The 11,844-nt window shown below is 37.8% G+C and overlaps 1 protein-coding gene across 1 annotated transcript in view; it reads right to left on the bottom strand.

The window, feature by feature from the left end:
- The window catches only part of LOC112044608 (chromosome transmission fidelity protein 18 homolog), a 54,635-nt gene that overhangs the window by 17,370 nt on the left and 25,421 nt on the right, over positions 1-11,844 (bottom strand). The window lies entirely within an intron of this gene.

Genomic DNA, 11,844 nt, shown 5'->3' with positions numbered 1-11,844 from the left:
GATTAAATCATTAACTTTTAGGATTTAAAGACAGTTTTGTCCCGTGGTTCTTTCAGAAACGGCTTTAATTATTAAGTCACTGGCTTTGCACCGCCTTCAAAGGGATCAGAAGGTAGCACATACGATGTTATTTTTCGCTTTTTTTTACTTTATTTTTGTGATTTTGAAGTCGGTTAAATTTTTTTGTTAAAAATATTTTATTTATTGTGTATTGTGAATGAATAAAGTAGAACCAAAACGTATCTTAAGTTTAATAATGTCCCAATATGCAAAAACAAAAAAAAACACATCAATATAAAACATCAAGAAAAGTGTTTTCTTAACAAAACGTTACCTCTTAAGAAATTACTCTTAAACGAATTAAACTCAAGAAGGAAGACGCTCTCACAAAAATTACATTTTGCAAAACCGATTTCTTAGGCGAGTTAAAATTTGCGAATTGATACTCCCCGATGGCAAGTGATCGATCGTCCATCATTGTCGATGGATTAAACGACAAATTTAAGCCTACTGCATTAACATTTAGGAGCCTTGGGGTTGCTAGCGATGAAAATTTGGCTTAAAAATTGTTTATCGTTTTTCTCCACACCTATAGTTTTCAAATGTATGGTATGAACCATAAATTACAAAAAAATGTTTAGGAAGTAAAATTTAAAAAAACTTTATAATTATAGGCTTCGGCCTTTTCTAGTTACCACCCTACCGGCAAAGACGTACCGCCAAGTGATTTAGCGTTTCGGTACGATGTTGTGTAGAGACCGAAAGGGGTGTTTTGTGTTGGTGGATTTTTATTGTCCTCCTAACAAGTTAGCCCGCTACTATCTTAGATTGATTGCATCATCACTTACCATTAGTTGAGATGTTAGTCAAGGGCTAACTTGTAAACTTTGAAGAAAACTGAATTCTACAGGTTCTAACGTAGATCTTTCTGACTATCGTTTTTATTTTTTGAAATTAAATAAAAAAGAAAGTATTTGATCCATATAACGCACACGTACATTTTTAAGGTCGGCAATTTTTCCAAAAAAAAACTGATTTGGGTGGGATTTCCGTTATACAGGTTGACCCAAAAATAAATGGATAAAACTCAAGTGATAGTTTCTTTTAATTTAAAATAAATCCTGACAAACCTTAATTGACGTCGCGTCGGTCCTTGAAAAAAAATATTTTTTAAATATTTTTTAAGATAGCCGCAGGAGAAAAAAAAATATAACAGTTGTGCTAAATAATCATCTTTTGTGGCAACACAAACATGCGGCATATTGCGGCGTGCCGTATCTGATTAGGCAAACACCATGAAAGGGTCTCCGCGGCCGCGCGCCGCCGGCGTAATGTGTAATGAGCCGCTTGTAGTGCACGGGTTAACAGCTATTTGTTTGAGGCCATTCCTTTTGTGTAGCTTTTTAGGGTTAATAGCTCGCTGTGTGAGAGGGTTGTCTCCTGACGCTTACTTTATTAAGTGACGGTAAAAACGGTAAGTAACAGGAAAGTTTATAAGTAATGGTATTTTATTACATGCGCATCTAGATTCAGATGATAACCATGGGCGTATCAATACTAATATTATAAAGCTGAAGACTTCATTTGCTTGTTTGTTTGATTGAACGCGCTAATCTCAGGGACTACTGGTCCGATTTGAAAAATTCTTTCAGTGTTAGGTAGGCCATTTATCGAGGTAGGCTTTACGTAGTATATTATCCCCGTATTCCTGCGGGAACGAGAACCACGCGGGTAAAACCGCGCGGCGACATCTAGTGTTAACATAAGATTTAAGCAAAGGCAAAATGACTACAACTGTCCTCTGAATAGTTATTAATTTTATAAATAACTATAGGAACAAGTGAAAACAATTTTTTTTTATTCATTACAATTAAGCCCTTGACCACAATATCATCTGGATGATGGAATCTTGGATGGAAGATGCAACTTGTTTGTTAGGAGCAGAATGAAAATCCACACCCCTTTCGGTTTCTACACTACATCGTACCGGAAAGCTTGGCGGTACGTCTTTGCCGGTAACTAGTCACGGCCGAAGCCTCCCACCAGCTAGACCTGGACCAATTAAGAAAACCTCAATCGACAAGACCTCCGTCTTGTTAATCCAACGCGCATACCACTGCGTCACGGAGGCCGTTAATTCAAAGTTTGATTTCTCATTATTATCAATTTTAACATTTATATATGTGTTGTGTTATTCAAGCAGTAATGTGTATATTGTTTATATCTAGTATTTAAATTGCAGTTTATATAAAAAAATGCTTTATGCACTTCTTCTCTAGTCTGGCAAGTTCGTTGATGAGACTCCCTTGATATGCGGGCGACGGGGGTAAAAAAAACCGCGCGGGTGTGAAATCGTGCACGCGGGGAAGTGAGGTACATCAGTCGTGGGTTTTTCATTCATCGCTACACGCCCCCCGGCCCGCGCCTAATTTCACCGTTCGCGCATTTTTTTTAAAAAGATGCACATTACGCTTTACGTATTATAAAGATTATATACTAACAGATATAAACAGACAAACAAGCTGTGACAAGCGTGCAAAGCCAATAAAAAAGCTTTTATTATCTGTGCGAACCGCGCGCGTATATCAGCGTTACGCTCGTTTAGCAGCGCGTATCCGAACGGGCAGCCATCGCGGCGCCACGAATGAAAACTTTAAGCTGACTTCACACTTGACTTGAAATTTAGAACCTGAGAATTGAGTCTTTTCATTAGATAAGGATCCAAAATACGCAAATTGTCGGGTTATAATGTACTCCTTATGTTTTTACCTCATAATACATATAATAATATTTGCCATCTCTTTTTAAATGTGACCAATATTCCCATTCCCTTCCAACTAGTCGGCAAAGACTGTGTTTGGAATAGGCACGACAATAGTGCAGCGGGCGGGGGTCGAACCATGGCGCAGTAGGTAGTAGCCCTGCTTTCTGCATCCAGGGCCGTGGGTTCGATTCCCACAACTGGAAAATATTTGTGTGATAAGCATGAGTGTTTTCCAATGTCTGTGTTTATTTTATTTATACATAAGTATTTATATGTAGTATATAATTGTATATTAATATTATAATATCAACTATCTTAGCACCCATAACACAAGCTACTTTGTATGCTTACTTTGGGGCTAGATAGTGATGTGTATTGTTTAAGTACCTATATTTATTTATTTATTATTATTTATTTATTTGAGCTCATGAGGGTTCTTAATAACTTTATATTGCTTTATACTTTAACTAAAATTGACTTTAATTGAAACTATTATGCATAATAAGACGCTCATGATTTGCATGCACATCGCAACCTATGGAAAATCTCCTTTACAACAAGTACATATGCCCAGGGCAATACACATGGCGCGGGTACTTCGAGAAATTATACGCGTGTTTAAATTTGGAACCGCATTATTTGAGCCTATTTAAATTCGGCCGCGACGTTCGGATAATCGTACTAGGATTAGTGACAAGATTATTTACAATAATAGAGTGGCGAGGGGGCGGAAAATTGGGACCTTAATCCCTGTAATGCGGGCAGAAATGAAAATTGGTACGTTCGTAATGTCAAATAGCATTATGGAAGTGTATTTCGTTTCGGGGCTGTGATAATCTACTTTAATGAGGATAATCGAATAGTCTCGTAATTTTTGATGCGATTTTATTATATATTATTAGTTGGGTAAAGTAGAAAAGTAATAAGTACCTATTTTACTTATCATCAATACATATAAATAAAATTGAAGTTTCTGTCTGTGAAATGTATGTGTTTTCAAGTATTTAAAGTTATTTACACGATACTAAAATATAATCGAGCTTTTTTTTAATTTTTGTATATCTTTACCAGTAGGTAGGTTGTTAACTAGCCACGGGCGATGCCTATCACCATATCAGACCTCAGTCAATTTAGGAATTACTAACAGAAGCCCGGCGGTTGCACCCGCGTAGTTCCCGTTCCCGTAGGATTAGTGGAATAAAACAACCTATGACACTCACAGATAACGTGGCTCTCTATTAGTAAAAAACACATGTGGCACTCGGGGATTACCGCTGTAAAGCTAATGCGTAGCATTTTTTATCAACTTATGCATTTGTAATTATTTATTTATTTTATTTATACAGTATTTTATTTCTTTATAAAAGAATAAAAAACAAAAAAAAGAGAATAAATAAATAAAAAGAAATGTCCTTACGTTGAGCTGGAATCGAACTCTGGTTTAATAAGTTTTGTCCCTTAATTTCACACCACTTATCCAGTTGAGTCGATGTGATAACGTCGAAATGTGTTGGGTGTTACGAGTAGGTTTATTTTCGTTACGGAATTTCTTGATTCGATCGCCGCGGTCAAAGTCCGAGATAACAGCGGATTACGCCACAATAACACAAACTTTACCGCTTTACAATATTAGTATAGAAGTATAAATAAAATCCTAAACTGACCCGGAATCCCGGAAACCCGGAATCGAAACCAGCATCTCTCTGTTGAGAAACACAGCACTACCAACTACGTCAGAGAGGTCGTTAAAATATACTACTGAAATAAAGTTATACATAGTAGAAAATGTGTAAGAACAACATAATCAGAGCGCAGTTGGCGGAAATAACCCGCCAACTGCGCAGTACGTATGATGCGATTCCGCACAAAGGGGTTGCCGACGTAAAAACTAGCTAACAAGCCGAGCGGTGCGCCCGCGGCGTTCGCTCGCGCCGTGCCCATTGCACGCGCCCGGCTGATTAGTGTTGACGTTGATAAAATCATCTTGCATGCCTCAGAATACAGAAAACTCCAGAGGGTGTAATCGCGCATAGGAATGAAGCCATTGAAATTAGTCTCTTTTGGTATAATTTCACGAACAAGCGATTCCTAATGATTTTAAACTTATTTCGTGGGTTTTCATTACGAATATTATTTAAACGGGTACATTCCACGATAAAACGATGAGATTTTCAATGTCGATAGTTCGACCAGTGACCACGATCCATGCAACTGGATCGAAATATCGACATTAAAAATCACTTCGTTTTATCGTGGTATGTACCCGTTTAAATAATACTCGTAAGCGATCCCTAACCTAACGTAACCTAACTCTGTGTATGCCGTGTTTTGTATGTATAATCAGCGCGCGATTGAAATACCACGGACGCTACATACTTACAGTTCAGTCCATCCCATTTTTATCGCGGGTTATGTATGTACGCGGAGTACGATTAAAAACATAGTTGTTCACCATATTTTGGTTTTTGCATTATTTCAACCTGACAACGTCATCAGAGGCGTCTTTACCTATTGAGCAGTAGGTGCGTTGCACCCGGGCGCCGCGATCTTAGGGACGCCGCACGGGTTAAGATGGCGGGCCCGGGCATGGTATAACCTAACGTAACCTCAGGTGAAAATACTCCTCCTCCTAGTCGTATGACACTGTATGATTATTGACAGCTTATGATACAACGTGATTATTGTCAGCCTATGACACAACATGATTATTTCAGCGAATTTACGTTATTAACTGTTAAAATATCGTGTTTTTCGTGAAAATGACGATGACTAACTGTTTTTCGTTAATATGACGATGACCAACTGATTACTCGTAATAGTATGTTTTTGTACGATGTTTATGTACAATCATAATTATATTGTTCATTAATCAAGAAAGTTATTTTACGCTTATGTCGGCCTTTTTATACCAGCATGCGGGACTTCTGTCGAGCAAGATGACCGCACGATTATTGGATGCGGTATAGAAACCGGAGTACAATGGAGACGCGCTCTAATCCGCAATTTGGCGCGCCCGGGGAACGCATCTAAATTTCACCATGCACCGCAAATGAATCCGTTCGGAAAAGAAATTTGTGTATCATGTATACGTAATGATATTTTCCTTTATGCCGGTTCATTTTGCGCCTTAACTGTATTTTATTTTTATATTAAATGATGCAGTTATTTAAAAATGGAAGCCGATTAATTTTCACTGTTTTTTAGTTTTGTAGCTTTGTTTAAGTATTCCCATACTTAAACGAAGCTACAAAACTAAAAAACATGGTTTTTAGGCACTCCGCTGCGATCTCAGCATTCACAATCCATATTAAACACGAGTCTTCTCTCAGAATGAGAGGGTTAGGCTAATAGTCCATGACGCTGGCCCAATGCGGATTGGCAGACTTCACACACGTAGAGAATTAAGAAAATGCCCTGGACCAGAACCGAACCTGTGAGAATGTAGTCTAAATTGGTAGCGGGCTAACTTTGAAGAGGTGTGTAACCCATACCGCTGACTGTTTCATTGCGGTTAAGTAGTAACTAGCCGCGCCTTATATCACCAAACCAGACAGGGACAATTAAGAAAATAATAAATCCTAAATTAACCCGAGCTGGGAATAGAACCCAGGACCCAGGACTATTGAAAACCACAGCATTGCCAACTGCGCTAGATTTGTCATGCGCAATCATCTTTCAAAGAAAACGAAATAAAATTATCCACTGACTCTTAACACTTTAATTTCCCTAAAACAAAGGCTGTAAAAAAAACGACAAAAGAAAGTAAACGACAAAGAAGAAACCAGGATTAATTCACGACATTAATACATACAGACAGCGCATACGATCAGCATTACTATAAATACGAAGGATTAAGCTAACACAATCTTCCATTCACTTTTAAAGAAAAGAGACGAACTAAACAGTGAAACTATAATCACATTCTGATAATTTTGTCAATAGGGACTAAAAAAAGAGACCAAACCAATGAACTAAAATTAATAATACTGAGAAATACAATCAGCATTACTATAAATACGAGAGATAACTAGTTAGTCTAAACGCTAGTAAAAAGAAAACTAAATAAAATTACCTAATAAAGTTGCAAAATGCATTTACACATACCTGTTCATTTTGTCAATAGGGACTAAAACCAATGAACTAAAATTAATAATACAGAGAGCATACGATCAGCATTAGTATAAATACGAGAGATTCAACAACTAATTAGTCTAAACGTTAGTAAAAAAAAAAAACTCAGTAAAATTACCCAATGAAGTTGTAAAATGCATAAACACACCTGTTCATTTTGTCAATAGGGACTAAAAAAGGCTATAAAAAGCAACAAACCAAACCAATGATTCAAAATTAATAATACAGAGAACATACCATCAGCATTACTATCAATACGAGGGATAAAGTTAATCCACGGATGACGGACGACGCTGGCGTTCGGGCCCGACGCGGAAAAATCTCACCCTAACCGAATAACCCTTCGAAGTGGGGGGGACAACACCCTCTTCCGATTGGCCGCCTCCCAGGAAGGATATGACCTATAGTTTTTCTTCTTAAGAACTTCCTCCGTCCATTGTGAGCGTGATTTATACCCGGGCGGGCGGCGGGGGCGTAGATTGATGATTGTCAGTATCCGGTCTTTTAGTATAAGAGACGAACATTAGATTTTATATTGAAAGCACCTGTAAGTACCTGTCTTAAATATATTATACTCTCATATCATAAAACTTTATAATAAAAAAAACACCGTAGTCACGTGAATTCTCTATTTAAAATCACTTTTTTACTATTATAACGGTTCGTGATCCTCATTATGAATTTATGATTTTTTTTGCTGTGATGGCTGTGCGTGTTCGAGATTTAATTTACTATCGATATTAAAAATATTATTACAAGTAGGTAACCTACTCGCATGTTGCTAACGTATATTTAAATACATAGTAATAACCTAATAAAAGCTAATTTTACGTTTAAGTAATATCAGTGTTACCTCAAAGTTGTAATGAAAGTATCTAAAAGAGACGATTTTTTACCTTTATTAACTTAAAATATCTCAACCCCAATACACTTTAGATAAAAAAATATTCATGGAACAAAACGAACGTCTAAGTGTGATCTAATTTCGCCCAATATCGGACTTCTTTGTTAACAATTTAATGTAAGACTAGCGGACGCCCGCGACTTCGTCCGCATTGAATTTAATTTTTCACAAATCAAATTCAAATTCAAATTTAATTTATTTCAATTAGGCTTAGTTTAAATTGTGATAATTGAAGGAATCTTGCGGGAAACATAGATTTTTACGGGATTCTAAACTTCAGCCAAGATTTCAGCGGTAGTAAAAAGAGTAACAAACACCCATACAAACTTTCGCGTTTATAATATTAGTAGGATGGTATTATAATTTATTTTAATTAATCACTTTATCAGCTATATTAAATTTATTGTAAGTAATACCACAGCTTTTAATCGTATTCTGGTAACAAGTTAGAATAAACCTGATACAGACTTAAACAAAGAGTGTCGACTCTTGGACTACCCGGACTAAGGCAATCACATCTGCGCTCGCTAGAGCAATTTCCCCGCATATTCGTTTACCCGGGGCATTATAGGGGCAACTCTTCCGAGTTGGAGTGTTATTGCCTCTATTATGAGCGGAGGTTGATGCCGGTCGTTACGAGGTCTGAACCTAACGCTCGGTTTATGCGCTCTCGGGTTACCAATGGGATTATGCTTACACTTTGAGTATGGGATTAACTTTCAAGTGGTTGTGTGCTTATTTTTTGTGGTAATAGTAGTTTAGTACGATACATTTAATAATAATAATATTCATTGATTCACTAGTACACATAAAATAATTTTACATAGGTCTGTGATCTACACACTAGGATTCCCTGTGTTGTGGTAATCCCTTTCTTCCACAGTAGTGAAACAAGAATATAACAGTTTATGTAGTGTGTGACAAACAAGTTAAATTAGGTAATAAAGTTAAGTTAGGTGGTAAGTTCTCAATGCTAAGTTTATACAATTCAAAATAATTACAATATGGACGTGATAGCCCAGTGGATATGCCCTCTGCCTCCGATTCCGGAGGGTGTGGGTTCGAATCCAGCCCGGAGCATGCACCTCCAACACTTCAGTTGTGTGCATTTTAAGAAATTAAATATCACGTGTCTCAAACGGTGAAGGAAAACATCGTGAGGAAATCTGCATACCAGAATTTTCTTAATTCTCTGCGTGTGTGAAGTGTGCCAATCCGCATTGGGCCAGCGTGGTGGACTATTGGCCTAACCCCTCTCATTCTGAGCCGAATATAGGTTGATAATGATGAGGTTACAAAGTAATACAATTTCGTTTCATGTAGGATGGTGCGGATGACAGTTCGTTTCACTCTTAAAAGTTTGCCGCGATTCACGATATTAGTGTTCCTATTTGCACGCCAAGATGGTTAACATGTTTGGATCTAAAGTGTTTTTCAGATAGCATGGGTACGGTGACAGTCTGTTTGGTGTTCATGATACGTTCAGAGGGCCTTGATACTAGTATGGCGTTAACGTAAACGCGATTTTCTAAGGAATTGAAACAGCGCCATCTAGTGCACAACTGTTTCAATTCCATATAAATTCGCGTTTACGTCAACGCGATAGTAACAGTATGAAAATATTGAAAACGTGATGAATGTATAAAGTGAGAAAAAGATTGTAATATTAGTGTGACCCTCGTACACTGTATGAGGTCAGTAAAATTATTAAATTCAAGGTATTCAATCTTTTATTTAATTGATTTCTCATGTAAGTTTATTACTAACTGATGCCTGCGACACAATTCCCGTTAAATTAAATATTAACAAATCCTGCGGGAACCATTGACTTTTCCGGGCTATAATCTATCACCATTCCGAATTTTTGCCGGCCTCCGTGGCGCAGTGGTGTGCGCAGTGGATTTACAAGATGGAGGTGTTCGATCCCCCTGGGTTCGATCCCCGGCTGGGCCGATTGAGGTTTTCTTAATTGGTCCAGGTCTGGCTGGTGGGAGGCTTCGGCCGTGGCTACTTACCACCCTACCGACAAAGACGTACCGCCAAGCGATTTAGCGTTCCGGTACGATGTCGTGTAGAAACCGAAAGGGGTGAGGATTTTCATCATCCTCCTAACAAGTTAGCCCGCCTCCATATTAGATCGCATCATCACAGGGCTAACTTGTAAAGAATAAAAAAAAAATTAAGAGTCGACACGGAGGTTTTGACACATTGTTTAAAACTTTTGACTTGACGGTCCAAGATTGCCTGAGTGGATTTTTATTTACAAAGATTTAGCAGCCATCTTGAATGCGCGTCTTAAAAGAATGAATTTGTCAATGTTTCGTTTGGACCGCCCTCTGTAAATATAACAAGTAATCAGTATAAAAGGGTTGCGGCCGACGCTATTAAAAACTCCGTAAGAATTCCGGACCGAGGGTTGTGTTAAGGGCAACGTGCACTGAACTCAAGAAATATTAAGACATTTCGTGTAAAATGTAACAAAGTAAAAAGGCACGATAACGACTGTACAGATCTGGACGAAAACTGGCAACGAAATATAGTACTGAGGGCCTAGTGGCACTTTGATACTGTTACTGTCACGTAACGTAAACGCGAATTTCTATGGAATTGAAACAGAGCCATCTACTGGCACTACTGCACAACTGTTTCAATTCCATACCTATAAATTTGCGTTTACATCAACGTGACGGTAACAGTATGAAAATATTGAAAACTCCCACTAGGCACACAGTTATAGGCTACTTTTTGAAGTAATAACTTCTCATTAGAGGGTAAACTGCTTGGTAACGTAACGCGTTACAGCGCCACTCTCGCGCATACGTGAGTAGTTCTTAAGTCATCAAATCAAGTCATGCTCAAATAATAATCTGTCAAATAAGTCATCAAAGTAAGGCGAAGGCAACCTTACCAAAACTTCTAGTTTCGACGAGGTTTCCAACGAGAAAATCAAATTGATCACTCAAAACACTTGCTTAACCTCCACTTAACTTGTGCAATTTTACAGAACTATATTCAATAAAAAAAAATTACTTTATGCTGCAAGTCAATGAAAATAAAAAGAGAGATGCGTGTAATTCCTAAGATTCCCTCAATTGACTCTAAATAATAAATTGAAAAATATATTTAATACTGAGTGGACGCTGCGCTTTATCCGTTTTTCCTATAACTTTTTCTAGTCCGCTAATGGCGCGCGGCCGTCAATTCCCGCGCAAATCCCGCTCCCTCATGAATTAAACACCCGTATTACGTTATTTTATACCATTTTTATTTAATATTGTCTTCTTGAAAATTCAATTTTTCCTTTAGAAATTATTTTAGCTTGCTTTTCTCGACTACCTTTCTATGTAAACGAGTTGGGAAGGAAAATTGAAAAAGGCTTTTTGTTCTTAATAACTGTATCTTTAGTCTTTATATAAGCGTGTGCAAAATTTTGTTTTGAGTCATTAAAATATTCAGTAAACCTAAAATGCGCGCCAAGAGATAAAGAAATATTTTGGCTACATACAACAAAAATAACCATGATAGTGGTGGTAGTAACTTCGATTTGGAAGGCGTAGGTTCGATCCGGTTCGGGGCATGCACCTCCAACTTTTCAGTTATGTGCATTTTGAGATATTAAATATCACGTGTCTCTAACGGTGAAGGAAAAACATCATGAGGAAACCTTGACACCGGAGAAATTTGGGGCCAGCCAGCATGGTGGATTATTATCCTAATCCCTCTCATTCTGGGCGGAGACTCGTGCTCAGCAGTGAGCCGAATATGGGTTGTGAATAATGATGATGATGATGATGACCAGTCTCACCAGAGATATGAATATCTTTCATATCTCTGGTGAGACTGAACACCTACTGGAGTTAGAAATAGTATATTATGGTAGGCGCCCACAAATCTGCATCGCATGTATCGGACGAATCGCATTAAACGCGTTTTTAATTTTACAATAGATAAAAAAGTAAGAGCGTAGAGCGTAGCGTCCAGGTGGACTGACGACATCAAGCGAGTCGCAGGGATTCGCTGGATGCAGATGGCTCAGTATCGTGAT

Source organism: Bicyclus anynana, chromosome 19 (assembly GCF_947172395.1).
Source record: "Bicyclus anynana chromosome 19, ilBicAnyn1.1, whole genome shotgun sequence".
NCBI classification, from domain to species: Eukaryota; Metazoa; Arthropoda; class Insecta; order Lepidoptera; family Nymphalidae; genus Bicyclus; species Bicyclus anynana.
The sequence above is the reverse complement of the archived record's forward strand: the minus strand, read 5'-3'. Positions and strand labels throughout refer to the sequence as shown.